The 27682-nt window shown below is 47.6% G+C and overlaps 1 protein-coding gene across 3 annotated transcripts in view; it reads left to right on the plus strand.

Annotated features, from left to right (window-relative positions):
* The first annotated feature begins 657 nt into the window (after nt 1-657).
* tn (tripartite motif containing protein thin) overlaps nt 658-27682 on the plus strand; it is a 142895-nt gene continuing 115870 nt past the window's right edge. The window contains exon 1 of one of the 3 annotated variants that reach the window (XM_065453208.1): nt 658-882. The gene's annotated coding sequence lies outside the window, so the exon portion shown is untranslated. Of the gene's footprint in view, nt 883-11096; nt 11509-12107; nt 12219-27682 lie in introns of those variants that run through there. The other 2 variants (XM_065453209.1, XM_065453210.1) reach the window with 2 other exon arrangements.

Genomic DNA, 27682 nt, shown 5'->3' on the forward strand with positions numbered 1-27682 from the left:
TAGGCGAGATATAATATTCAAATTGCCGAAATAATATCGCCTTGTAAAGTTCCCTGGCATCGGGTTATGTAGGGAACTTTTAATCCGATTTAAACTGCTGTTTTGATTTTGACTAGCAGTTATTAAGGTTACCGTATTTCGCAAATTGCATTATCATCACGTCTAAACGGCCCACTAGTATTAACATTCACTAGCGGATATCTCTCCATTATTGAAGTAATTAATGAATGCATCGCATCGGAGATCATCGCCGTATCAAGTCGCCGGAGTAACGTTGAAACAACCGAAAGTGAGCAGCACAACTTCGGCTACCGATGGTAGATAGCTTTACCGTCCCGTGTAGTACATGTCTCCACACCTTACACCTCAAGACATGTCTCCACACCTTACACCTCAAAGGAAAAAAAGTCAAATAATAAAATGGCTGGAGAGAACATATTTACTGTTGGATAGCGAAAGCTTAACACCGATAAAAACGGATAAATCGGAGCTGATAACGAAAGCAGACGACTTTCATCCACGTGACATCTGTTTCCGTTTTTCGCCGCAAGAGGCGCCTTGCTGTTCCCTTTCGGATCATGTTGCAGGGCAGGCGCTCGGAGATTTGGTGCCCAAATTTAGAACACGACGTGTGCCTCCGTTGCAAGCGCCGACGGAAACAAGGGAAGAATAAAACCGAAGTCTACCACCCGCCCAGGGGCTGTCAGATTCCATGCGAGCCTTATTTTCTTTGGTTTTTCACTGCTCGCCTGCCTGTGCGCTGGCCCGCTTCCACATGCATAACGGGCTTACGCTGGTGGACTTGAGGTGAAAAGGCCGCCGAACTGCAAAGACGACTGCTTTGGCTGAGGAACGTTATGAGCGTGCGCGAGCACCTAGCAGGTATGTACCCTGTTATTTTTTTCCTTTCTTTTTTACATGATATGAGAGGCGGAACGCTGTAGGATTCTGCAGACTCTTGAATTCACAGCGAAATAGACGGCCGCATGTTACGAGCCAGTGTGTCGCACATGTACGCCAAGCAGGACGGGCTTTTTCTTTTCTCTCTCGCTCTCCATCAAGCGGTTTTTGCAAGACGTTTCTAAATGATTGACAGGTGCAGTAAACGCGTCATCAAGTTCTCGTGTGCAGTACTACGTGTAATCGACTTAAATAGCGTTAACACGTATGAGAAACTTAATTTGGAATATCTTGCAGAAATGATTTTAATAAGCGCGAGCACTTTCAATAGCTTTCTTTATTTTTTTTTTCCTGGTTAGAAATTAAAGTGGGAATTGCTGGCATTGTTTCAATGCGCTCTACCGTTCACTCGGTTCCCGTGAAATCGTGGTTGTCACTTGATTGCAACAAATTGTTCTAGTTTTGGTTGTCGGGGTTCGAAGTAATTATTCATTTAATAAGAGTCGTCCGCGGTCATTTCATCCGAGGCTTCCATCCGTTTTTCCTTCGCTGCAGTATCTGGAATATGCTGCAGCGCTCGTCAGGAGATGTAGTCGTAACTCGACGCACAGTGTATCAGTGGCTCAGGCGTTCTGCTCCTGAGCACAAGGTCGTGGGTTCGTCTCCCGGCTTAATGGGGGCCTTAACAGGTGTGGCCGTCCACTCGCTACGGCGTCTTTGGCGCCTCAGTGTCTTTGGAACGTTAAGCCTCGCGAATCAATAGATCGTTTAATTATCATGCAATAACGGGCACTAAAAAGCAATTTATGCTAAATCAATTTAGACTGCTAAAGTGTTTCTTTCTTCAAGTTATCCCCTGCGCCATTAAAAACCGTTAAGCAGTCAAGACTAATTTATAGTTCTTTTGGCGCGAAAAATTTTATTATTGCAGGAGAAAATGAAGACCGAATTTGAATTTCGCGGTGAAACCGGTGAAATGTTAAACGGATTTCAAATTTCATAGTATTTTAACCATATCGTAAGAATAATAAAAATCCGGGCCCTCGGTGTGTGTGTGTGGGGGGGGGGGGGACGTATTCTGACACGATCCACTTCGGCCGTACTATCGCCTCGCTGTCAGCTAGGCGCGCGCTGATTGGCTGGTTGAGCAAAATCGGATGACGTAGTGCTCAACCAGCCAATCAGCTCATCCGATTGTGCTAAAACAGGCAATCAGCGCTCACCGATGGCGAAGGCGTGGCCAGGGCGATAGCCTCGCCGGAAGTGATCATTTCAGAACACGGCCCCTGTTTAGCACATGGCACAGAGGTTACACAGAATTTTGAACAAAGGTACGGACACATGTATTGTCCTGATCGGTGGTCATCGTGACGATAGGTATGCGCACACATTCTCCTATCACCTCTGTTAGTAAATGGGAGTAAAGGAGAGAGAGGGTAGGAGGGAGAAAGGTAGAAGGTCGTCCTAGCAGCATCAGAGCAGCCCGGCCGGGAGGGCCCAGCCGTGCTCTCGCACGGCTTGCAGAAGTTAGGGCTAGCCTTTCCTCCTTTCCCCACAATGACCACTTCTCTGTTATTAAATGCATGAGAAATTCGTCCGTGACATAAGAAAATGAATGACTCATACCTCCTTAAGCAATAGGTCATACCCCCGTAAGTAAGCGAGAAAAAAAAATCTACCTGAGAGTCTACTGACCTTGAAAATTGTGCCTATTGATGGCTAATCTACTGAAGATGCATATGCAAGTGGTGATACGTAAAAGCTTTCGCATAGAATGAAGCGATGTTGCATCTAATTCGGGAGCAGCTGAGTTCTTTTTATTTTTTTAGTTTGAGAGCTGAGTTTTTGCACACGCAGATTTGTTGACGAACACGAAAAATCTACGGAACCCTAGCCATTAAGCTTCGCTGTAATACATCTGGTTGCAGGTGGCGCACGAACCCACGCCTTCACATTACGCGTGCGATGCTCTTACCAATGGAGCTACCGCGGCGACGTTTTCCCATCTATTTTCTTGGGTATTTATGTTTATCTGCTAGAACTAACCTTGGGAGTGTTAGCCAGCGCCACCACTGTTTAATTCAATTAATAAGTACAAGTAATGTCCCGTATGCTGTCCTTGGTGCAGTTTGTTGGCTTCCTACGATATGACTAATAAACTTCGGGCGCCTCTGTTTCTTCTCGTTCATTACGTAGCGAGGGTCTCGCATCCGCCACCAGCATTGCAATGCTTCTGATGCTTCTGCTGTATATATATATATATATATATATATATATATATATATATATATATATATATATATATATATATATATATATATAGGGTTTATTTAACCAACAGTTTCGGTGGGTGGACCTTTTTCAAAGCCGAGCCTGTTGAGTAAATAAACCACAGATAACAGCGAAGTTGTGCTTCTCATCTTTTAAATAACTTGGCCCATTGAAAAACCCAGTCACTATATGTAAGGGCAGTTGTTGTAACCCTGATTCAGATCGCGCTGTTGAGCGCGATATGAATCAGCGCACCGAACGCGAATGCATCTCGGTTGGATTAAAAAATATATATATATTGACCGTCAAATTCGGGGTACGGCCCGTACACGGTTGTGGCCCTTACTCGGATTTGTATGGTAAGAATCTTTCTTCGTGCAATCGTCATATACTTCGCTATCACTAATACTGCTTCGCCTTTCCGGCGGATCTGCAGTCTCTTTTTACTGTGAGTTTGAGTGCATGCAGGCTCTGCTGCGCATGACTGTTATTGATTCTGATTTCGAGTGAATCCGGCTTAGCCTCATTTCGGTTACTGAGTGCATTATATATATTTATGACCTCTGCATGCAAGTGGCGATGTTTCTATCCCTAATGTTGCGAATTATTAGATGTACTTCTTTTTTTTTTCATGAGTCGTTAGCATTGCCTATTGGGAAGGGAAGCGATACTGAGACACATATCATCCACGCGCGTTTCACACGCCGTTGATAAAAGGCACTGCCGAAGAGGTCGCTGGAGTATGCAGGTCTTTTTCAGGGTCAAGAAAGCATGCAAAGCAATCTGAAGCGAGGTGAACATACAGCAACGTATTCATTCTCTAGGCATAAGCTATCCATACCATTAGAAGTAATTGTTAGCTGGCTAGCTCCTTCTCTTTAACATATTTAAATATATGATAAACTTTATCCTGTGTATATATTTAAATATGTTGTGTCTGTGCATGGTGTTCACATTGGAAATTAAAGAAGAATGTGAAGTGAAAAAAATCGGATGCGGTAACCGCCGCTGGTGCGCTTCTAATGCGCTTGTCCTCTTATTATCAGGATTTGCAGAAATAAACCGAAAGTATGAATCAAAAGCCGTGCACGTCCGCGCCAATAATGTTACAGTAAGCATACAGCCGCAATAAAATTTTCGGAGGGGGCTCGGGCCCCGGAGCCTCCCTCCCCCGTCTCCCCCTCCGTAGTCGGCGCCTGTGTCATTTACTGTTCTTTTCTTCAAGCTTTGCAACAAAACTTTATACTTTAAGCTTTATGCAACATAGCTTTATATAGCAGGGCCATACCGAAGGCTTACGTATATATAGGGTGTTCTAGCTAACTTTAGCCACAGTTTAAACATATGACAATGTCACGTAGCTGCACAGAACGAAGGTAATGTTGTTTTGCCGTCGCTTGGAGATACTCAAACTATTCTTTTCATTCCGCCTAATTAGATGATTATTCTTAATTAATCAACTTCTCAAGTATTACAATTAGATGAAAAGTGTCAGTGAGGAAATTGGAGAGCGACATGAAAAACTCCCGATACAGCTTTTCGTTGCTCAATAGAGAGTTTTAGTATAGCGTAAAGCAGCAAACGCAAAGAGTTAGCGTTAGCGTTAGCGTTGCGTGCACCACACTGCGCATGCGCTATACGTAAACGCTGCTGCAGCTCTTACGTACGTACGCTATTTTCAGGATTTAGCGTTGAACGCTAACGCACGCAAGGGGAGCCTTACGAGGCGCTGGCCTTACGTACGGCAAGATGGCGGCGCCCGTCGAAGTGAGAGCAGCCCGCTTCGGATCTATCGAGTCGTCTGCCTGCACTGCTAGGCTCATTCGTTCCCCACTAATGCTCGTGTTTGCTTTAGATTTGTGTGATGATGCTTCGACAGTGGCGCACAGGTGACAAATGGGCGTTGTTTACGATATACGTTCTCGATTAGCGGCGCAGTAGGCTTAACGAGAGGGTTTGCTCATAGAGTTAGTAGAACAACTCTATGGGTTTGCTAAATGTGCTTGGTGTATCCGCCTCGAGATGGCGCCCAAGTGTTTTTCGCTCGTTCGCTTGTTGTACAGCCGCATGTCAAGCCGATGCATGTCACGTTTTCCGCGGCAAAACACAGTAGTGCGGTCGGTGCTGTGGTCACAATGCGTGTGCGTTTTACCAACGACGACGACATGAACCTCGTGAAGGAGGTTTTCGCCTTGAACCCATTCGGACGGACGTCAAGGTGGGCGTCCGTTGCAAAAAATTGGAAAAAAGTGGGAAATCCGCTTTCTCGAAGCGAAATTGCCGGGCAAAATGTCCCCTCCGTAATAGCTTCGATGATGAGTGGATCTTGAGGACACGTAGAACCTGCGCGGTCGCTCTCGTTCCCGAAGCATGAGGGCGTCTATGTCATCCCAACTTAAAAAGGACACGTAATATGGGTCCCACAGAACACTCGATCGCGACTTGCCAAGAATAATGGGTGTGTTTCGCGACTCTCGTCAAAACAACGCTCAAACCAAACACCTACATGCGTAATTAACGCAGCGACTGTGGCTTTCGATAAGCTTGACTTAGGGACAGACTTTCGGATTCGGCATTGGATAAGCTCGACATTTCGTGTGGATTTGGCTTTTCAGTACTTTGCGTTTTTACATCTAGATGGCGCTGCATTTGTCTGCGTTAACGTTAACGCTTTTCTCCGTTCCGCTATTCTAAAACACTACCTTGTGCCGCGCAGTGCAGTCTTTCTTTGCGTTAGCGTTGCGTCACACGCTAACGCTAACGCAAGGGTTTTACGCTATACTAAAACTCTCTAATATACGTGCTACACAAAAGTGCTTTTCCGAGCGTGAACGAAGCACGCAAATGCACGCGAAGTGCCTCGAGCCGCCAGTCGCGCGGCAATTTCGCGTGCAACTCTCGCACCCCGGACTCTCCGACGCCACGGTGGATCCACGGTTCAATGGCTGACTCAAGTTGTGCCCAGTGCGTGCGCCATTGCGCACTGTCATGCCACTGCCTCCGTCACCGCCTCCCGCGGTTCACTTGCTCTTCGGATTTCATCGGTGCTGTGTCTACTGCGATGCACCCCGAAGCATCTACCTCAGCGGAACACGTGAAACGTAGTCGCCACGGAAGCACGCCGCAGAAGACGATGCAAGGGGACACAAGAAGGAATGCCGTGCAAGTTTGCACGACGACATACGGATGAATAACTAAGCGAAAACGTTTCCCCAAGGCGACAATGTTTTCGCATTCCCACACGTAAGCAGTCTTAAGTGTCTCTGCTGAAGTTTTTGACTACATAAATATTTATCTGATGTCTCGGACGCAATCAAATGGCAGTTCAGGAACCGCATGACGCGTGTGAAAAGCAACAGCAAAGCGCCAAATTTTGCCCTTGCGAGAAAGTCACAAATTATGCCAGTGCAACGCACCCGCAACACGTGCCGGTATAGTTCATCTATATAGAGCAATTTCCGCAGTGTTCCGCAAGGAGCACTAAATTGCCGACACGAGACAACGACAACCTACGCTAACCCGCCATTGTGGCTTATACTCGCAAACACCACTCAGTACCTACAATTGCACTTTGTCGTTTGTACTCGACGCTTCATCTTGCTCCTCGGCCAACTAAGCAGCGTTCTTATTCACTCTCTCTCACTTTTCGTTTCCCTTTCACATTTTGTGTCCACGAGCGTCGGCGGGAGACAACGTGTGCCAAACGCGGCAGCAGAACCGAGATTAGACTTGCAAATGCTCGTCGTGCCGGTCCAGTAATCGCGCGAGCGTCCAGAGGATGCCCAAGGGGAAGAGCTGGACAAGAGTCGCACGCTCCAAACGAGATTAGCCCCGCCTTACACTCGCTTGGCTTAAGCCGCATGAGACCGTCCGAAGGCACGGCAGCCTTCTTGTCACGTCTAACGGGCCTCGTCTTGGCTCGAGCCGCGCGTAAGCATCGGGCCGCGAAAAGAGCGGCTCGACGCGAAAGCGCGGGCCCTCTTTTCTGGTAGCGCTGCTGCTTGTCTCGTCAGTCCTCCCGACTTTCTCCCGGTCCCGGCGCATTCACGAAAGCACAGTGGAAATTGAATTCATACCACTTTCGTCTTCTTCCCTTTTCTTTTTCTCTGTTCTTTTTACTTATTTGCAAATGTCCTACACACACGACGGTAGTTGCTTGCGAACTTGACGAAAGATTTACGAGGACTTAAGGGAGCACGTGTCACGAGCTTCATGTTTCATTCATGACGTCATAGGCAGGCGTCCCGAGGGATGCCCAGTCGCGGTGTGCTATGCAGTTTTAGGTGGTGAGAGATTATTTCCTTACATCTCTGCGGCAGCTGGGCGGGACATCTGGAGATTTGGTTTGATTCACGGCTTCTTGTAAGAGAAGCAGGAAGGAAGCTAAAAATTGCGCAATGCAAAGAATTAGACATGTTGGAACTGTTCACAGAGATGTATGCATATCGGGCAAAACACAAGGCCGAGTTACGAAGCTCTGGTCGGTTGTTCGACATTGCTGAAAGGTTAGATGGAACGGAGGAAAAGGAGAGAAAATGGCGTTGAGAATGTGTGCTAAAAAGACGCGGCTGAAGCTGTCAGTCAATGACTTTAAAAAAAGTTACATTCGCCTGCTGACAATAACGGACTCAGCTGCAACGGAACAACACTGAATGTCGTATAGAGGGGGCCGCAAAAGAACACGCCCAATGAAGAAAAAATAAAGACAGCAAGTGACACATCCATAGGCTGCATTTACGTGATCCCTGCAACGACGGGTCGAGTCTGCTTGTCGGGCCGAAAATTGGTCGCTGGGTTCGTGGAACTTCAGCGGGTTGGACCGAGCTTGATCAACCTGCATGCAAATGCTGGGTTGACTCGTCCATTCAGCTCGGAAAGTTGCGTGTAAACGCGGTCGAGTAGAATATAGGGTCGTCTCGACTTCCGACTCGAACCGCTCTCGTCGAGTTCGTGCAAACGAACGAGGAGCAGCAGCTAGTGTTGTTGCTGCTGCTAAGTTGGTGCAGGCGCATGGACCTAGTCTTGCAAACACTGCCAGCAATCGGCATCAGCGCGTGACATCGCGCGATGCCGATGATACTGGGTGCCCGGGGGTGACGGCGCTGTCGGTAAGCGCGCGCGCAGCGTCATGGTCTGTCTCGTTGAGGTTGGGCGGGGCGCCCGGGATCCGGCCCAGGTGGGCGGGAAACCAGATGATGGTGTGGTGCTTGAGGGTGCTCGGATCAGCGCCGCGGAAGATGCGTAACGCCTGGTCGGAGACGACTCCTCTCTCGAACGCTTTGATGGCAACTGGGGAGTGCTTGGGGATACCGGGGATATTCCTTACTGCATTCTTGTGCAGTCTCTCGAGCTGATGTTTCCTGGCTGCAGACAGAAGAACCAGCGGCAAGGCATACAACAGGATTGATGTGGCCGCAGCTTAATTCATCCGCAGCGCCCACTTGGCGGTGCAGCCCCGGCCACGTTGCTGCAGCTTGCTCACTGCCTCCTGGACTCTATGGACTTTGGTGGGGACAGTCTTGGCAGCAGGGATCCAGGAGAGCCGGTGATCGATGGTTAGGCTCAAATAGGTGACTTAGCGCTTCCATGGGACGGTGGTGTTTGCAATCCGCAGCTGCTTTACCTGGTGGCGTGCAGAGGCCAGCGGGGGTACAAGTAGTGCCTCTGTATTTGCCGGAGACACAGACAGGCCATTGCCACCGAGGAAGGTGATGACCGCTTCCAGGGCCCTCTGCAGTGAGCCCCGGATGGCAGCGATGTTTCTCCTGAGTCCTCGAACCCATAGCGCCAGGTCACCTGCATAGATAACGCAGCAGACTGGGTAGCGTGTGTCAGCCGGTAGTGCTGCCGCGAGTCCTGCCAGAGCCAGGTTGAAGAGGAAGAGGTTCCGCACTAATCCTTGAGGGACGCCGGAAGTGATGTCTCTGGGATCGCTGAGCACCTTCCCAACACGCACCCGGAAGCTACGGCCCACCAGAAAGGCAGAGATGAAACCCCGAAGGCATTCCGCGACGGCTAAGCAGTCCAGTGCAGCCTCGATCACCTCGTGCGGCAGCCGGTCAAAGGCACTCTGGACGTCCAGGAGCAGCAGCATGGCGACGTCCCCACAGCCCTTGGCATCCTCCAGGGTGCTCACCACATCTGCGATGGAGTCCACCGATGACCGCTTGGGTCTGAAGCCAGATTGCTGCTCTGCAAAGTACTCCCGCCGGGCAGCTATCCATCAAGCCGTGCCAGGGCACCTTCTCCATGACCTTACATGCTGCAAAGGTAAGGGAGACTGACCTGTAGGAGGAGAGCGATGTCGCAGGCTTCCGTGGCTTCAGCAAAGGCACCACCACAGACATTAGCCAGCTCCCAGGCAGGACCCCAGTGCTCCAGGTGGCGTTGAAGTGATCCAGCAGTCGTTCCCATTGCGGCTGGCAGGTTATTCCGTCGGCTCGTGCAGCACTCCGTCGTCGTGTGAGAGCCAGTGCCGACTCGAGCTCGTGCATGCGGAGAGGCTCGCTGCACAGGGCACGTATCTGTGCTGCCGCCCACTCTGGATGATGGCAGGGCGGAAGGCAGCGTCTTGTCGCAGCCAGCGAGAGCAGGATCCGCGGGACCGGGGGTCTCTCGGCAAACCGGTCTGCTAGGCGCTCGACCAGGGTGCGCTCACTGATGCCCACGAGGAAAACCAAGGTCAAGCACTAGCGTTGTGCACTCCGAGCAGCTAGTATAGTGACCTCAGCAGGCGCCAAGCTCGAGCGCCATCTGGATTTCGACTGATGGTGGAAACGAGGCTTTTCCCAGCTTTGGCGTCTGCGTCGTCGGGCGTAGCGGCGGCAAACGGCGTCCACCCGGCGGTAGGCCGCCAATAGATACGACGCCACACATCGGGATGAACGACGTCAAGTGGCTCGGCTACGAAGAGCGTCCGATCCCGCCTTGCGCGTCATGGAGAACTTCAAGCGAGGAGAGAGGATGGCTATATACTCCTGGTGCGGACGGACGATTTAGGCAAGACTTTCTGAACGTTGAGTTTGGAGTTGTGTGGTTTGTGACAGACTGTAGTACAATGTGATAAAGATATGCATTTGACTAAGCCTTGTGTGTACACGTCTTATAAAAATTTTGAGCCACGATCGAGCTGAGTTCAAGTTAAGTTTAAGATTAGGTGAGCGAAAGGAGCGCAAACAGCTCTACTGTTTCATCAGTCTTCGTGACGTTAAGTCTGTAATGCTGGCTCACATCTTTTTATGCTTTATAACATGTTTCCTCGATGAACTAAACAAAGCAACTGTTTATATTGTTCAAAATTAAGGACAGGTTATGGGTACTATGTCGGCGACGTTCAAAGTGTGTGTGTGCTGATTACGGCCTTTGCAGTAATTTACGAATACACGCGATCCGGAGCGTTATAAGTGGGTTTTATGAACAACGCAGAATTTATTCCGCTACGCTGGGAGAACTATGAACGCAACCGAGATCAACTTTAGCGAAAGATGAGAGGGAGGATGGCCAATGTTCCGGTGAAGTAAAATGTGTGTGCATGAATTACCGCCGCTGCAATAATTCCTTAACAAGTGCTCGAAAGCGCTATATGCGGGTAAGGTTTCAAACGGGTCAATCATATACGGGCGTACGTCTTAAAGTATGCGATGTCATTACAGGCAAGTGAAATTCTTATTGCAACTGCTGAAAAAAAAAAAATACAGCTTCGCCGGATTAAAAATTAAAAAAATCTATTTCGGGAGGATTACGCCGTAGCCGTAGGGCATATGCGCGGGATGAAAGAAAATCCGCTAAAAGCCTGCAATCCTGCGTCGTCTAGGAACTGCAGCAACGTATCTGTAAACTTATCACGACGGGTGTGGTCGTCTCCTCTTGTGGCAAGCTATGGACTCGTCCGATCGGCACGTTATCCAACAAATGGTCATCAGCACTGGTCGCTGTGCTACTGCGAAACCAGCAGCAGGCCATGGCGTCCTGCGGCAGTATGTGAATGACGGCTGACACGCTCGCAAAGACGCAATCAACGGGTCCTGGGCGATGTTAAGGCACGCTTTTGTCCAGAGACGCAGCTCGCGCCTGCGCTTCTTGCGAGCGTACGGTCGTGCTCGCCTCTCGCCGCGTGGCGTCGCACGTGTTCCTTCCTTGCGCGAATGAAGCCCCTTCTGTCGGGCCACGAGGCGTTGCTGTGGCACGTGTGGCAGCAAGACGTGCACGGACTGCTGGACTTTGGCGCATCCATTGTTTGCCTTTCGCCTATTGTCTCGTTTACCCTTCATCGTTGGCCCGCGTGGTCGCCGATTCTGCGCCGAGAAGTACTTCGCCTCTGACCGTGCAACGCATTGTGTGAGTCCACCTTCATTTGCTCGACGCCTTTGGTGCGTTGAACCGCGTCGCACACATCCGGTCGTTCGATTCGAGCTTGTCGCTGCAAATGGTCCTGCACGTTTTTATGCGACTTGGCGTCTGTAACATCGTCTGTATTTCGATCCACATTTCAATCTTCTGAAAGCGCTTGAACTGCCCCGGGTTCAGATGCTTCTTTTCTTTAGTTATATAGCGTTTACTTGCAAGTAAATAAATAGTGTCTTGTGACTCCTTCACGTCTCTTGAAGGGCTACCTTATTTTTCACAACAGTTTTCGTAATTTTAAGTCAGCACTTCTGCTGTGTAGTTTGCCCAAATAGTGGTGGTTTTTAAGCAGGCATGCGCGCCCGCGTGCGCGTGTGTCTAAACAGTGCTTGTATGTTATGAGATGGATGACGTAGACGCTGCGCACATAGTGAAGGCACGCGCAACAGCCAAGCGCTATGGCTCGGGAACAATTTGCACTCCGTCTTCATGATGTACACATCGATTTCCGCCGCCGTTGTGAGTGTTGTTAGCCAGCGCCAGCACAGTATGTGAGTGCTGGCGCTGGCTAACACTCCAGAGGTTAGTTCTGTAGCAAAACATAAATACCCAAGAAAAGTGGACGCAAAACGGCGCCGCGGTAGCTCACTTGGTTAGAGCATCGCACGCGTAATGCGAAGACGTGTGATCGTTCCCGACCTGAGGCAAGTTGTTTTTCATCCACTTTCATTGCCATTATTTTCTTATCATTTCTTTAAATAAATTAATAAGTACAAGTAATTTACCTTATGTTGTACTTGGTGTCTGTTTATTGACTTCTTATGCTATAATTAACAAAAATCGCGCCCCTCGGTTAACCCCCTTTCTTCTCGTTCAAATATATATAATATAGCGCGGAGACAGAGCGTGTAACCAAGCGCCCTGCTAACGTTTTAAACCTGACCGTTTATTAAAACGCCCACTCGAATCTCCGCGTGTGTTTCGCGATATATGGAGTGTAAAATAATGCGAACAGTGTCTTTCTTTTTGTTGTTGTGTTTCAATCCTTAATGAAATTACATCATCTGAATCAAACTCTCGCGTAGACGAGACAATGAAAGACATCGAAACGAGGACCAGCGTTTTTAAAGCTGCTCATGCAGGCGTTTTCGTTTCCCGCAACGTATGCGCGAGCACTTTTCATTTTTCTAGAGAGAAGTCTCTTCCAAGCGAGTTAGCGGGGACGCTAGAGTCTGACTGATGACGCTTTTCGGGAAAATAATAATAGAAGATAATAAATTAAGAAGACCGAGATGCATGAAAGGGATAAAGTCGCGGGAAGGCCTCGTCGAAGTGGGTGACACCTATTTTTGTGGCTCTTTTGGTGACTTTGCCACCATGAGCGAGTTGTGTGAAGCAAAGGTGGACGTCGCAAACAAGATCGCAAGCCAGCGCAAATCGCTATTTTTGTCTTGGCTCTCATTTTCTTTTTTTGTTTTTTTGCTTGCCTACCGTACAAACTCCTCTATTATCCGCAGCATTCTTTTTTTTTTGCGCGAAAATTTGCGGTGTGATTAGAGCAGTCCAGATATTACGCAGATAAAGGCGCTAAGTTTTCTTCTTAGACATCATCTTCAAATTGGAAATCCAGTGATGATGATGATATCCGATAAAACCCCCTTTGAAGCGGGCATATCTATTGCAGTATAGCACTTTGCCTGTTTGTGCTGTATGCTGTGACGTTACATATGCCCGTAACGCTTTTATTCTTCGTCCTTTGCTTATCTCAACTGCTGGCCACTTAATGCTCCCAACATTTTTTCACCTGAGCGCCTCCAGAAAGTAGGCGTTCCCTACGGTTATGGCTGAACGCATCTGGCGTGTGATTACAGTGCCCCGAGTTGTCTCGGGACTTCTTTCTGCAGCGTGAGGGCACGTTCTTCAACCTGTCGCGAATATGGATGGATGGATGATTGCGGCTCAACCCTTTGAATCGGGCGTTGGCGACGCGCGCCACCTAGCCTTTAATCGTTCTATATGCATGCATACCTATGTATTTACTCCTTTACTTTTGCGTTGATATTGTCCACCAATCAGATAGCCTCCGTTTAGTTATTTCTATATTTTCTATATTTCTATATTTTCTATATTTCTATATTTAATATTTGTTGTGGCCGTGGCGCCACCTGCCGGCAGTTCGCCGCGCCGCGTTGCTAAGTGAATGACGGAAGGGAATGAAACTTTGCAACACCTCGTGAAAAGAGCGCAGTTTACGCGCGCTCAAGAGTGTGTGCGCGACACACTTCCCAATTGATCGCGGCAAATTTTCACGCTTTTTTGATTTAATATAGCAACGTTTGCATCGCACGCAGGGCACAATTATGAACCTCTTAATAAAGCACCTCTCGCCAACCGCTGATTTCGGCACCATGGCAGCGCATGGTTCAGATTGCGGCGCTCCGGCGGTACATATCGAATCAGGAGTTTAAGACACTGGAATGACTCAGCTGCAAATTAAGTAATTATACTATGCTTTTTTCTTTTTCTGGTGTAGAGTCTTCTACAACTGTTGCGGGAGCGTCTGTCTCCAGATATTGGCGTAGACACATATCTTTCCATTCAACTTATGAAGAACAAAAATAAAAAAAATAATAATCGGGCTTGAATTTCTTGAGGCACGTGGTGGTATCTTCGATGATTGTACACTCGTGGGCATGGCATCCGGGACCGGGCAGAGGGCTATCGCGGAGGCACGGGGCATGGTCAAAATTTTCCCCGCGAAAATTGACCTCTATTCACAAAATCAAACCACAGCTAGTCTCTCACAAGCTGAGGTGGATTATACGGCACAAAAGCCCACAGGTGTGCTTCTATGGTTTTGCACGGACATGGCTCTTTCCCGCGCTTTTCACTTTTTTAAAGTTTAGCCTGCGGTTAGGGACAAATGTGAACGTTTTTCGCAGAACTCGGGTTCCAAGTCGACGGTGCGCATATTACGCGTGACTTTGCGGTATTGTTCGGATAAACAGCGGAGCCGTCCATCTGCAGTGACGTCACGAGGTGTCATTTGCGGGCACGCTCTGCTTCGTTCCTGAGGCTCTTATTTATAAACGACTCCCTTCGCCGCATTTTTGAAAGAAAGGCGAAAGAAACGGAAGGAGTGCAACTGTTTTGAAGAGTTATAAATAGCTTTCAAACGAGCAGCTGAGCTTCGAAACAAAAATAAGAAAGAAGTTTGAGGTGGAGGGCACACGGGCAAGTTGGCCAGAAGTGGCATTCCGCGAATTGGGGTACCTGCAGAGCTGCGAAGACGGCGTCAAGCATGTCGTTCCAAGGCACCCAGCACTTCGTATTCGAAATGAAAAGCAACGAGTTTGTCTTGGCAACAAGAATTTGGATCCGGGCATTCTCTTAATGATTAAGGGCCAGGTCGCCCAAGGCACACATTGAGTCAATCCTTGATATTTATATTGCCGTTCTAGAAACGTCGAAATATCTGTGTTGTTTAGTTGCAGATGAAATCGTGGCACCAAGGATTGGATAGCGTAGTTAGACACATTATGCGCGAACTCCAATGCACCGGATCGAGGGATGCTACTCCGGTAACTTCTCGGAAATCGCCGAGGGGAGTCACAGGCCACTAACTATAGTCCCGCCGAGAGTGCAGGCTCTGCTTCCGCCCTCCCCCTTCTTTTTCATGAATTATGAGAATCGCTAAGCTGAAACATTTCAAGCTCGCGCGTTTGCGACTACGTAACACCGCAACGAAAACACGTACAAAAATTCAGCAAAATCCAGCTGGCAGAGCGTTTCAAGCAATTTCTAAACCCGCACGTTAAATTTGAGCACGCACGAACAATTTGTTTGTTGCACGATTTTCTCGAAATCATTGTTTACAAAAGTATACTGTTGTGCTCTAAAGCAAAGTGTTAAAAAAATGTATACATTAATTTCCGCTAGTCCTTTCAAACGCAGCCTACAAAACAGAGGGGTCTGTTCTGAGGTGTCGCGGTACTGTGCAGCTATTATGGTTCCTAAACAAAACCTGCGCAAGATATTATATATATATATATATATATATATATATATATATATATATATATATATATATATATATATATATATATATATATATATATATATATATATATATATATATATATATATATATAATTTCTATTCCTAAAGAAAAAAAAAGTATTGGTGGGAGGGGTTTTCACAGATGTATGCTCATTCGACAGCAGATACATCAAAGACACACATCGCACCTAAAGGAACTACTGTGCGGGTTTGGCTGCTGGCACACGGCCTCGCTACAACGCGCCTGCTGCGTTCGATCACCGTCGTGGTTGACGGCTCCCACGCACGTACACGGCGTTGCAGCCTATAGGGTATATTTTACCCAAGGAAAACCTTATTCTCACTGCTCGCGAAAGTGACTGTGAAGAAAAAGCGTGGTGCAGTGATGGTTGGATGGAATGGCAAGGGACGGACGGACGGACGACCGACCGAGAGCTGCCTCAGTTCAATCGTCTACGCGCCGCACAACATAACGAGACTATCTCGCGTCACGGATCGTTAGGTGAAAACACACACGCACAATAAAAAGAGAAAAAAAAAGGAAAGCGGAGAAAGCCTTGAAGAACTCTGTCTGCGTGAACGCGCCTATTTCAAGCCGCCGCCAAGGTGAGAAGCGCTTGCACCATCCAAGCAGCGCGCCACCGACAGCCGCATTCGCTTCGTGTCCATGGCCCCGTAAAGCGCCTCCCATTGATTGACGCACCCGTCTGTTGGGCTGGGAATGTCTTTCTTTCGTTATCTTTGTTTACGGCTCGTGCAAACGCGTCTGCGCGTGGGATCTATTCAGGTGTTATCGTATTCGTTTGCGTCGCGAATCTTATAACGCTTTATCGCTTGTATTCAAAATGTATCGCCGCGGAACCGGGAGTACAGTACGCAGTTAGTCATAAACTCCAGTCCTTCTGAATGGACTGGCAGTCATCGGCTAACCTTAACTACCGTAGTGTGCGATTCCTCCATTTCACGGTTAGATTATGAGGTGCGCCGTTGGGGGGGAACTCCGAATCAGTTCCGAGCAGCTGTGGTTCTCTAACGTGCATTAACGCAAAGCATGACGCGCGAGAGCTTTTCGCGTTCCTTGCCCGTCGAAATTCGGCCACCACGTCCGGGATCGAACCAGCGACCGCGTAATTAGCGAATAGCCATAGCCACTGCGAAAACATGGCTGGCCGACACCAGACGCGTTCCTTATAGCTCAGTTTTACGCATATGATGAATAGGTGAGTTAGCGCTTCCTTTGATTAATATATGATATGCTGTGCACGTGCGCGTCGTAGAAAAATGTAAATACTGTTGCTTACAACGTGCCTGCCGGTTCTTGAACATTCGCGATGAATTCCTTTCGACACACACACACACACACACACACACACACACACACACACACACACACACACACACACACACACACACACACACACACACACACACACACACACACGCACGCACGCACACACGCACGCACGCACGCACACACACGTGCGCGTGTGCGCGCACACGCACGCCCAACACCGTGCGCGTGTGCGCGCACACGCACTCGCACACACGCGCGCACACGCACGCACTCACGCGCACGCACTCACGCGCACACGCACGCACGCACACACTTAATAAGCCGCTGAATATAACGACTACCGCTTGAAGTGGCTTCAGAACAGCCAGTGTTTTTGCTTTTTTGCACGCCTGTTTCTTTATTGGTTTGTTTTTCTTCCGGTGCGGCACCTGTGCTCTATAACGATGTGGTGGAGTGCTATTGTTTACAAAGAAGTAGGCTATTGCGACTAGCGTCCCAGCTGCTTTCCTAATCGCGACGGGGCACATGCGCACCGAACAGTACAACATGTATCGGCCTGTGAATAAACAGTTGATAGCTAGTAGCACTCGCCCTTGTCCGTTTTGTTTTTGTTTCTTTTTGTCCGTCAGTTTGCACTGAGTTACCATAATCAGATGGCGCTTTCGTGTCATTCCCACCGGCCATTTAGTTTCGCAATGCACTTTTTTCCATACCATTAACATCGCTTCTTGCCGCGTGGTCAGTCAGCTGCCAGCGTCACGTCCTCAATCGATCATTTAGTGGTATATCGATTCCATGTCTTTTCAGCCGAGCGTGGAATGGCGAATTCAGTGGAGCCGCATGGATGAGGCGAAACTAGCAACGACAGCGCTTCTATCGACTTTATTTTCTCATGGCCTGGCACTATAGAGTGCATAGGCGAGTCTCAGAAGAGGGAAAGGGAGATAGGCGGGGAAGTCAACCAGACCCGCGTCCGGTTTGCTTAAAAAAAAAAAGGGGGGGGGGGGGCAAAAAGATAGAGCGTGGAAGGAGGGAATTTCTTAACAACGCGAACACGCGGGGCAGTCCATCACGCACAAGCAGTCACTGAAGCCAGCAAATGTCACGAAGTGTAGTAACGCACACGTTGTTTTGTAAGCCCGCGACTTGCCTCAGAAAATGGCCTACAGTCTAACCTATTTAGCACAGCTCTAAGTGTATTAGCGTAGTAATATGTACATATAAAGTAGGCGAGATTGCGCATACGAAGAGCCGACTATCTGCTTGAGTTATTTTGCATGCAGGGACGATGCCGCGCACGATAACTCTGCATGAGTCCGCTGTTTCAGGATTCATACGCCGATCCACAGAGGTGCCGCGCTACGTCATGCAGAAAGTGATAGAATCACGGAAAGTTGATAAAAGAAAATTGTGGGGTTTTAGGTGCCAAAGTCATCGTATGATTATGAGGCGCACCGTAGTGGGAAATAATTTTGACCACCTGGAGTTCTTTAAAGGGCACCCAACGCACGGCACACGGAACGCTTTTGCATTTCGCTTCCATCGAAATGCAGCCGCCGCGACCGGGATCTGATCCCACGACATCGGGCATAGAAGCGCAACGCAAGTTAGAAGCAGCTTTAAGGAAGAGAGAAAAGATTAAGGAGACAAAAATAAAATGCTAGCCCGATAAATATCTGTAGATTACTTGATTAGCTCAAGCAGGCTAGGTGTCTATTTGTCGTCGCGTCGTTTAGAAGGGGATGCGAATAAATCATCATCACTATCATCATTACCATCAAATAGCTCGAACAATGTCCAGCGAGCGTACAAAAAGCCTGCAGTGGCAACGTGCTGTTGATGACGTGGATGGCACGGCGTGTGCAGTCCCCGTCCCAGCGGACTGCGCGTCCTTTGGACGATTGTCTCGCTTCCGCTATTCCCGTGCTTCCTAATGATACCGCAAGTTCGAGAAAAAGAAGGCACAGTTTTTCACCTGCTCTACTGGAATTTCCGCAACGCCACTGTGTCGACGCCACTTGAGAGTAGACGCTGAACGACGAAAAGAAAGCCCAGACACACACTTCGCCTCGCCGACTTCGTGCAGTGCAGCAAAGTATACACCGTCAGCCGAACGGGAACGAGAACCGCGCCCGCGTTTCTGTGAGAACAAACGTTGTGCACCGCAAGTCCGTCCATGGACTCACATTATTAGATGGAAAAGGTCACGTTAGTTACTAAACGAGAGCTAGTAATTGCTTGTCACAAAGTTAACTAAGATTGTAGTAAGGCCAGTTGATAAGGATGCCGGTATTCACTATACCGAAGGAGGGGCTGCTCACGGCCAGCACAGGTAGTCCGTTTACGGACCATAGATAGTTATGACACCGGTATAGTGACATCTGCTACCCAATCAAGTTAGTAGGGCATTTATTTTTTACGAGCGGCTTTTCTCTTGCCAAGAACCAATTATGTCGATTCGGTTCCAGAATTTTGTTATAAACACGTGTGCGAAAAAAAAAGAAGAACGAGTGCCGCATTACTACACAATTTAGTGATATTTATAGTATTGTCAAATAATCGCACGTAAGGGCCATGAAAGGAACGTTAGATTGCGTGCAATAAACTGCACCGTACAAAAAAATGGCTGTGGCTTAGCTAAGGTTAAGTCCAGGATGCGAAGCATACTAGCCTTTATTTTAACGCGATAGCGTTAAGGAGCTCGTGTCGCAGAAAAGCCGGTGTCGTCGGCGTCGGCTCAGGCGTGCGGCGCTTGCTCAGGCGCACATTTCGTTGTCGCGCCGAATGCTGCGTTGCTCGACGCTCACCGCGTCCGATGCGGGGAGCGACGCCGCGAGCGACGGCGCGAGTTGGAGCCCCGTTTCTCCTCTGTCGTGACGTCACGGTGTCACGTGGTATTGAAGGCGACACCGCCGCGCCTGAGGAGCTGGGTTGAGCTCTAGTAATATGCTTCGCATAAAAGAAAAGAACGACAAAGGGTAACAAGCACAGCACAATACAACGATCGTTATACTATACGCTACACATTTCTAAGGACGAAACTTATCAGCGTTTATAGGCGCAAGCTTTAGGAGCACAGATTGTATCGGTGCGCCTATTTATTTTGATAAATAAACAAACATACGAACCTATATTTGTATAACGTACAGTCAGCACATATGTGCGACACAACGCAGCACATAGCTATTAATGGAACGTAATGATAGAAAATACAGTTTATCTAAACATTGTATTAAGACAGCCACGACACAGAAGAATAGACCCCAGGTCTATGATCGAAATGACTTTGTTCCGAACTTGCCCAACTTGCAGCAATTCTGCAGCAATTAGACTACAAGTGGTGGTGACACTGGCCTGTGAAAACTATTAACTGCTTAGTAAAGGCGGTCCTACGCTGTAGTTCTGTATTATCGGTATTAGAAAATAGCTTGTAAAGTGGTATTAATGGGTGGTATATTCAGTGACTACATATTTACAATTAAAAGAAAATAAGAAGGTGAAAGTTTCATTCTTTTTAAAATTTCGCGCCGACATCTCCGCGCCGGCATACGTCATTGTGACATCACGGAGTTTAAGCTATTCTCCCGTATTTCGACCATTGGGGGCTCAACAAATGTTCTTGATAGTTGCAAAGTTCAGTCTTTGGCTCTTTTGGAATGTATTGTAGAAGGGTAATTTACTGGGCTACGGAGTTCAGTAGTAAAGCTGAATGACTGGATCCTTTCTCCAAGAGAAAAGGATCCTCCATATATATATATATGCCGCAACACCTGCTGCAACGGCCTTGCGCGTTTCGCAGTTCATGCTTCGCTTTGTAATTCTGCGCCATGCTGGTCCTCCACGTGTCGTCATCAACGATCGGGGACGTCAATTTGTCTCTGACGTTGTCGAGGTGTTCTCTCTTCTGTCTGCCTGCCAGTTTCGCCGAGCCACTCATTATCACCCACATACCAATGACGTCGTCAAACTTACGCGTAGAGCACCGCGAAGCATGAAGCGACCGGCCATCTAGCTTCTATCTTCTACGCTACCTTCTACGCTAGCCACCTCCTATCTTCTCTACGCGCGTTACCCTCGCAGCTATCCCGACACCATCCTTCCGTTTATAGTGGACGAGGGTAACTCAGTTGACGAGTCGCAGTATCGCGCAGAACAGGCCCGTCGTGTCGCCAGGCTACGCAATCTGGCATCCCATGCGCCGTTCAAAGGTGCGCCACGACACCCGCCTTCAATGCGTTTCTCACACTAAAGGTTGCCTTATTGTGTGGCTGTGGACGCCGTGTGTCCGAAGTTCTTGGCCCGCTACTCCGGCTCGTTCGCCATTCTTGACCTCCGCAGCGTCGTTACGTATGTAATCTCTCGTCTCGCAAGTGCTGGTTGCCACTCGAGCAAGACACAGTTGACGACGTGACCTTACCACCATCGATCCTCTTATTGACTCGCCCAGTGGTAATCTTCTGTGAACGGGGAAATCAAAAGCGCGAACGGAAGGTAGAATAGGAAAGTAGAATAGGACTGTACTGCGAGCGTCTCCGTAGATGATGACCAGTTACAACAAATGAATGTGTCCATACGTCAAACTTGGCATTCGAATGACGCCTTACCATACCTCAAAATTGAGTTCGATGACCTATTTCCAAATCATGCTAAGGTATTACCTAGCAGTCATTACCTATTACCAGCAGCAGTCAGGAGTGGGGATCTTCTCTGAACCTCTTCAATGGTCTTACTCTCTTCACCTTCCCGACTTCACACCAATTATTCAGATAGAATTATTAGCGATTGTATTAGCATTACGAAAGCTTTCCCAAAATGGGGGGGGGGGACTCATTAGCTTTTATTGTGACTGACTCGCTGTCTGAATGCACAACACTTACTGCATCTTCAAATTTAACGATCGTGCGAACATTTTGTTCGATGATACCTCCGTACTTACGGCAAGTATGTTTCCTTTGGGTACCGGGACATCGTGGGTTGCACTTGAATGAAATGGCTGATTCACTCACACGAGCATCCCTCAATGGCCTTGTCATATCTGTTTTGCCGACATCATCTTATGTCACTGCGGCTCAGTAAATTTCTCTGTATCGCAAAATTCTGCAATATCCATGCAAACACCGTATTCTGAATTCCACCATCTTTCTTTCCCATGGAATAATAGTCGGTGTCCTTCAAGGCAATTGGAAGTTTCCTTTAGAAAATTGAGAGGTCCCATGCTGCCTCTAAATTTTTACTTACACACGTCTGGTCTCGCTGTGTCCCCTCCATGTTCTTTTTGCAATGCACCTGGATCTATTGAGCATTTTTTAAAATTTTGTGCCGCCGATTTTTTAGACAAAGGAAGCTCTTAGAAAACTTGGGTTATCGCTAACCTCGCCAACCATTCGTTCTTTTGGGGCGACTTCACTGGGATCCAGCCACAGGGAGGCTTTTCTCACAGTTTACAATTTTATTAGAGAGACAAATAGAGTACTTTGCTGAATTTCTAAGATTAACAATTATTTCTACTACTTCACTTTTTTATGTTACATTCCTTTATCGCAATATTCTTAACAATATTTTCTTTAATTTCTAAATCGCATTTCTTTACTCCCGCGCTCTACTATTCGAAAGTGGCAGGGCGGAGGAAACTGGATTTATTAGTTTTCCGCTCGCCCTCTTGAGGCGCACTCGGAGAACACAGCAAGCCGTGGCCAGCGTCTCGATTTTCGAGTAGAGAACATGTATTCGCATTCCCCACTCTCACTGCATATCCCGGAGGCATGCCAGCCGCCCCGGACTCTCATTAATTCCTTTAGCGTACGTTCCAAATTTGTGGATGAAAAAAGATTCTCTCTGCTCGCGTGCACGGGTGTGTTGGACACCAGACTCCAAAAGCACGACCCTCACGTGTTCAAAGAAGTGATCTGGCAGTCGAACGTGTCTGGGGAAGGGTAAATTGGGAGACATTTCACATTGCGCGATGATTGTTGAACCGCAAACGAAAAGGGGTCTCTGTTTGTTGGATATATATATTCCAGCTTAAACACCTCGCATCGAATTTTGTACGCAACGTTACTAGAATCACAGTCAAGATTTTCGTTAATTTTATAACCCAAGAGCGAGTTCGATGCCTCAGCTGTGTCTGTTGTTGTCATGTGACGACATAGCTTGCAACGAGGTTTCCCACATAGTCGACAACCCTTGGGCGCATTGGGCTTCTGTGTCCTCGCCCTGATTAACAAATGCCTTAAAATTTTGTTTCTTCTATATACCACGTGAGGCGGCCGCTTGAAGATAGTAGCGAGTGGGATGCTCTGTCTCCTTTCTCCTGTTTTTTTTTTCCCCACTGGCCTCCTTGCCCTACATACATGGGACTCCGCCTTCCTTTTGCCCTGCATCGTGGCCAATAAGGTAGCTGTAAATCTGCCAAAGCGCCGAGAGAAAGTCAATCACTGTCCCAACTGCCCCTTTTGGTTTGATGTATCTGAGAAAGATCGGGCACCCTGTCCACTGTCTTCAGTGCAGGACTGCCATTTTCTTGTAAACCCTGATGAAGATCGGTCGATCCACGGGTTGAAAGTGTTGAAATTAAATGCTTGTTCTGTTTGCCTTGTAGCATCGCTCCAGTTCTCTCTCTCTTTATATATATATATATATATATATATATATATATGTCTCTCTCTCTGATACAGCTAAATTTATTTTTATTTTTAGTGTCCCATTGCATGAAAATGTTTTCCTTCCTTCTCTGAAACTGTGCGCACACAATCCTCGTCCTTGGTTGGATGACTGGATCCGCAGCTCTCGCTGTGCTGCACAGAGTTGGCGTGACGGATACAAAGTCGGAAACGCCGCGGCTCCGCTGGTCGCTCTCATCGCGGCGCTAATCACGTTTAACCTTCCGGCTTTGCGGCTTCCGCCGCGTCAAATTCCCTCGAGTATGCTGCAGGAGGTTGCGTGAGAGTTTGTCTCGGAGGGCGGAGGGCGGGAACAGCAAGGGAGCACCACGCGGTTCGCTAGCCATCTCTAGTCCCTTTGCTCCAGCTGGCGAAAAACGAAGTCTGCTACCGACTTCCTGGTCGATAAGTGGCGCTCTAGGAGCTCCTTTTTTGCGCTGCAGCAGCGACAGGGCTGTTTTGACGGTAAAGCAGGAGACCCCCATGCGACTCTCGCCCCCTCTCGTCACTTTGCGCACGGGTTTATTGGCAACTACGCATGATATGTGATCCGCGCTATAAGAGAAAAATCTGGTGACCGCAAATCAATCAATCAATCAATCAATCAATCAATCAATCAATCAATCAATCAATCAATCAATCAATCAATCAATCAATCAATCAATCAATCAATCAATCAATCAATCAATCAATCAATCAATCACCGTTCCCAGCAACAACCGTAAGATCCGAATGCTGGCGCACGCATGGATAAAAAGAAACTCCAGGGGAGTATAAGCAAAAAAATACAATGAATAAAAAGAACAAGTTTGAAAAGAAGAGCGTACATACAGTAAAGCGCAAGGTATAAAAGAAAAAAGGAGGAGAAGAGTAGTCGAACACTATGTGAAACTATGACACAACAACGCAAAGATCGGAAAAGAACAATGACAGCGAGTTACGAAAAAAAAATCACCGACGATTACAGTACTCCCTAGTGCGAAATTTGAGCGGAACTGCGTGCGTGTTTTCATTTCGCGATATATTGGCTGGCGCGCACAATCTGTCTCGCGCGGCGCGTTGCAAACGGAGCGTTAGTTATGTTAAGTGTGTTTCGACTGCCTCGCTAACCGGGGGGACATCGCGAGAGCCAGCGCAGGGGAGACGCGTGGGCGCTATTCGCGGCAGCCGCCGCCGACAGACAATCCGCCCATGACGACTCGCGCTAGAACGGAGGTGAAACAGCGCGAAGAAGACGAGGACTCAAGGAAACAAATACCACAGACAAGCACTGACTGCCAACTGGAAGTTTATTTGAAATTCACCGGACCTTTATACCTTCTTCAGCATAGGCATGCGCGCATCAGTCGCAAAAACATCTGCAAATCAACACTTTAATATTTCTTCCAAAAATGTGATTTCTTTTCCCGACAAGGCAAGAGAGGGAGTGCTTACACATTTATCGCCTTCCTTTCTTATATGAAAGGCCTCTACTATTTCCCTTTCCTTCTTACTCTTTCCTTTCCCTATGAATTTTGTCTTTTCAAATATGGGGGTGCATTGACACTTGTTACAGTGTCCAGCTAAATGACCCCCATAGCCATTCTTTAGGTTAGTGCTGTGCTGACGAGCTTTTTCATTGAAGCACTGTCCCATTTGACCTATATAAGACTTCCCACAGCTGAGCGGTATTTGATAGATGACATTGCGCCTGCACTCAGTGAAACGAGTTTTATGATTAGTGGTGCACAGGTGCCTTTCGCGCTTGTTCATGCGATTGCATATCGAGGACAACTTACACGGGGCACTGAAAACCAAATTATTATTATGTCTTTTGGAAACTAAAATAAACTTCCAGTTGGCAGTCAGCGCTTGTCTGTGGTATTTGTTTCCTTGTGTCCTCGTCTTTTTCGCGCTGTTTCGCCTCAGTTCTAAGTATACGAACCAACTAGCCCTCATCAAGATCTTACTCACGCTACTCTGGCGCCATCTCGTAGCCATCGTCGCCGCAGTGCGCGTCTTGCGTGGCACTGCGAGTTTCTTCTCACGCTTTCGCCATACCCTCCTCCTCCGCTTTCCGCCTCGTGCTCCTGCTGCACCCTCCTCAACCGGTTTCTCCCTCGCGCTCTCTTCGTTATCGCCGCTTTTTTTCTTTTATCCCCCGCTGCGCTCCGCGTTCGCGCTTTCGTCCGCTGCGCTCGATCGCTCGGTTACGCTGGGAACGCCGACGCTGGACGCAGGAACGGGCGCCCATAAGAGCTGCACTCTCTATATGCACATCTCTGCATACGAAGGTTGGGTGCTGGTGATGAAAGTCAGGAGCATGGAGACGTCTATGTTCTCTCGTGATCTTGCGTGGTATACGAAACGTGATATAACTGAGGAGTTCGAGGCAGGTGAGGCCTACATCGTGAAGGAGTTTGAAAAGAAGCAGGTCAGCGCGGTTACGTAGGCAGCGAAGTAAAGGCAATAATAATAATAATAATAATAATAATAATAATAATAATAATAATAATAATAATAATAATAATAATAATAATAATAATAATAATAATAATAATAATGACGATGATGTAAGTAGGAGGAGATTGGCTGTGTTTCCTTTTCTTTGCAGATGGCTGTATTCAGTTTACATGGACACACGAAGCAATATTGGAAAAGTGCACAACCTATATAAAAGAGTTGGTCTGCGTCATTCGACCCAGTGCGCTCGCTCCAGTATTTCCCGCTCCGCATTTCAGACAAATGGAACCACTTGTCGGCTGGAATCGTGATCGTATATCGTGGTTTTGGCACTTTAAATCTCAGAATATAATTAACTTAATTAAATAAATAAATATTCACTAAGACTTTAACATCGCATAATGTGGAGCTATTTGACCGTCTCCAATGAAACTCGCTGCATTTTCCAATGAGCTGACCGGATTAGGAGAGGAAGAAATGCCTGCTAACTATACCGCATGAGACTAATTTAGGGCTTTAGAAGGTAACAAAGGTTTTATTTTTTATGTTCTTTTTTTCAGTGAAAGAGAATAGCGCAAACCAGGGCAACCACTTTTACTGGACATGTACCAACTCGCCCCCTACAGGTGTTTTACTCTTTCTTTTTCCGTTCAAGAACTTCAACACGAAGGACAATTACTAGAGAAGAAAAGGTACAAGTAATCCTACCTCGCAGTCAAAGAAAAATATTTGCGATGAGGCCGACACGCGAGTATTAAGTGCCGGAAGAAAATTATCGATCCTACTCCATTTATCGCCCTTCTGTCTTTTCGCCATCGGTCCAATCGGCGCTCCGACTTCTTTATAACCTGGGTTGGCCGGTCATGAGCGTCGGGTGGTAACATGGAAACAGAATCGAGATAAAGGAAGCTTCACAATGTGCGAGTGCCAATGTCTTTTTCTACAATCCGGAAGACTTGGGCAGCCCCACGGGTCTTGTGATCCTTGCTCCTTATTACCACAGCTATAGTACCATGCGAAAAATAAATAAATAAATATAAAGGTTTGGACTTACGTGCCTTCCAGTTTGAAGACAGTCAATGTCTGCTTGAGCACGCCTTCATCCTGCTTTGTTTTTCTGCGAAGACCTCCGCTTAAGACTTCTCGTTCTACACCGGAAGGGATTTCGAAGCGAGGAGCTTTGGCAACTGTGCACCGTTAACGCTGCTATATACTGTGCTGTCACAATCGCCAATTGAGGCAACGGCCAGTTTGCGCAATTCCATTTTTCGCTCAAGAAATAGGTATGCTATACGTATACACATAGTGCCAATAGCGCAAACAAAAACAGATTGTGCTTTGATTGCGTTCTGCGATTTCACATTTCGATTGGGTTCTGCTTTCGTGAGAACGGCCATCTGTGCATATGTTTCCGACAGTGAGCTAACTAGCTTCGCCGAAGCGGTAATCCACGTTTGTCACGTGGCGATAATTCGCGTTTTATAAATTCGGGTCACTTGAATATAAAGCTTTGTTAGTGGTTGGCGCTTGGGCTCTTCCTTCCTTCCTTCCTTTCTTTCTTTCTTTCTTTCTTTCTTTCTTTCTTTCTTTCTTTCTTTCTTTCTTTCTTTCTTTCTTTCTTTCTTTCTTTCTTTCTTTCTTTCTTTCTTTCCGCTTCCAGTGCGCTACTATATTCTACAAAAGGACGTCGTCTGGCTATGGTGTTGGACTGCTG

The sequence above is a fragment of the Dermacentor albipictus genome, chromosome 1, assembly GCF_038994185.2.
Source record: "Dermacentor albipictus isolate Rhodes 1998 colony chromosome 1, USDA_Dalb.pri_finalv2, whole genome shotgun sequence".
Taxonomy (NCBI): Eukaryota; Metazoa; Arthropoda; class Arachnida; order Ixodida; family Ixodidae; genus Dermacentor; species Dermacentor albipictus.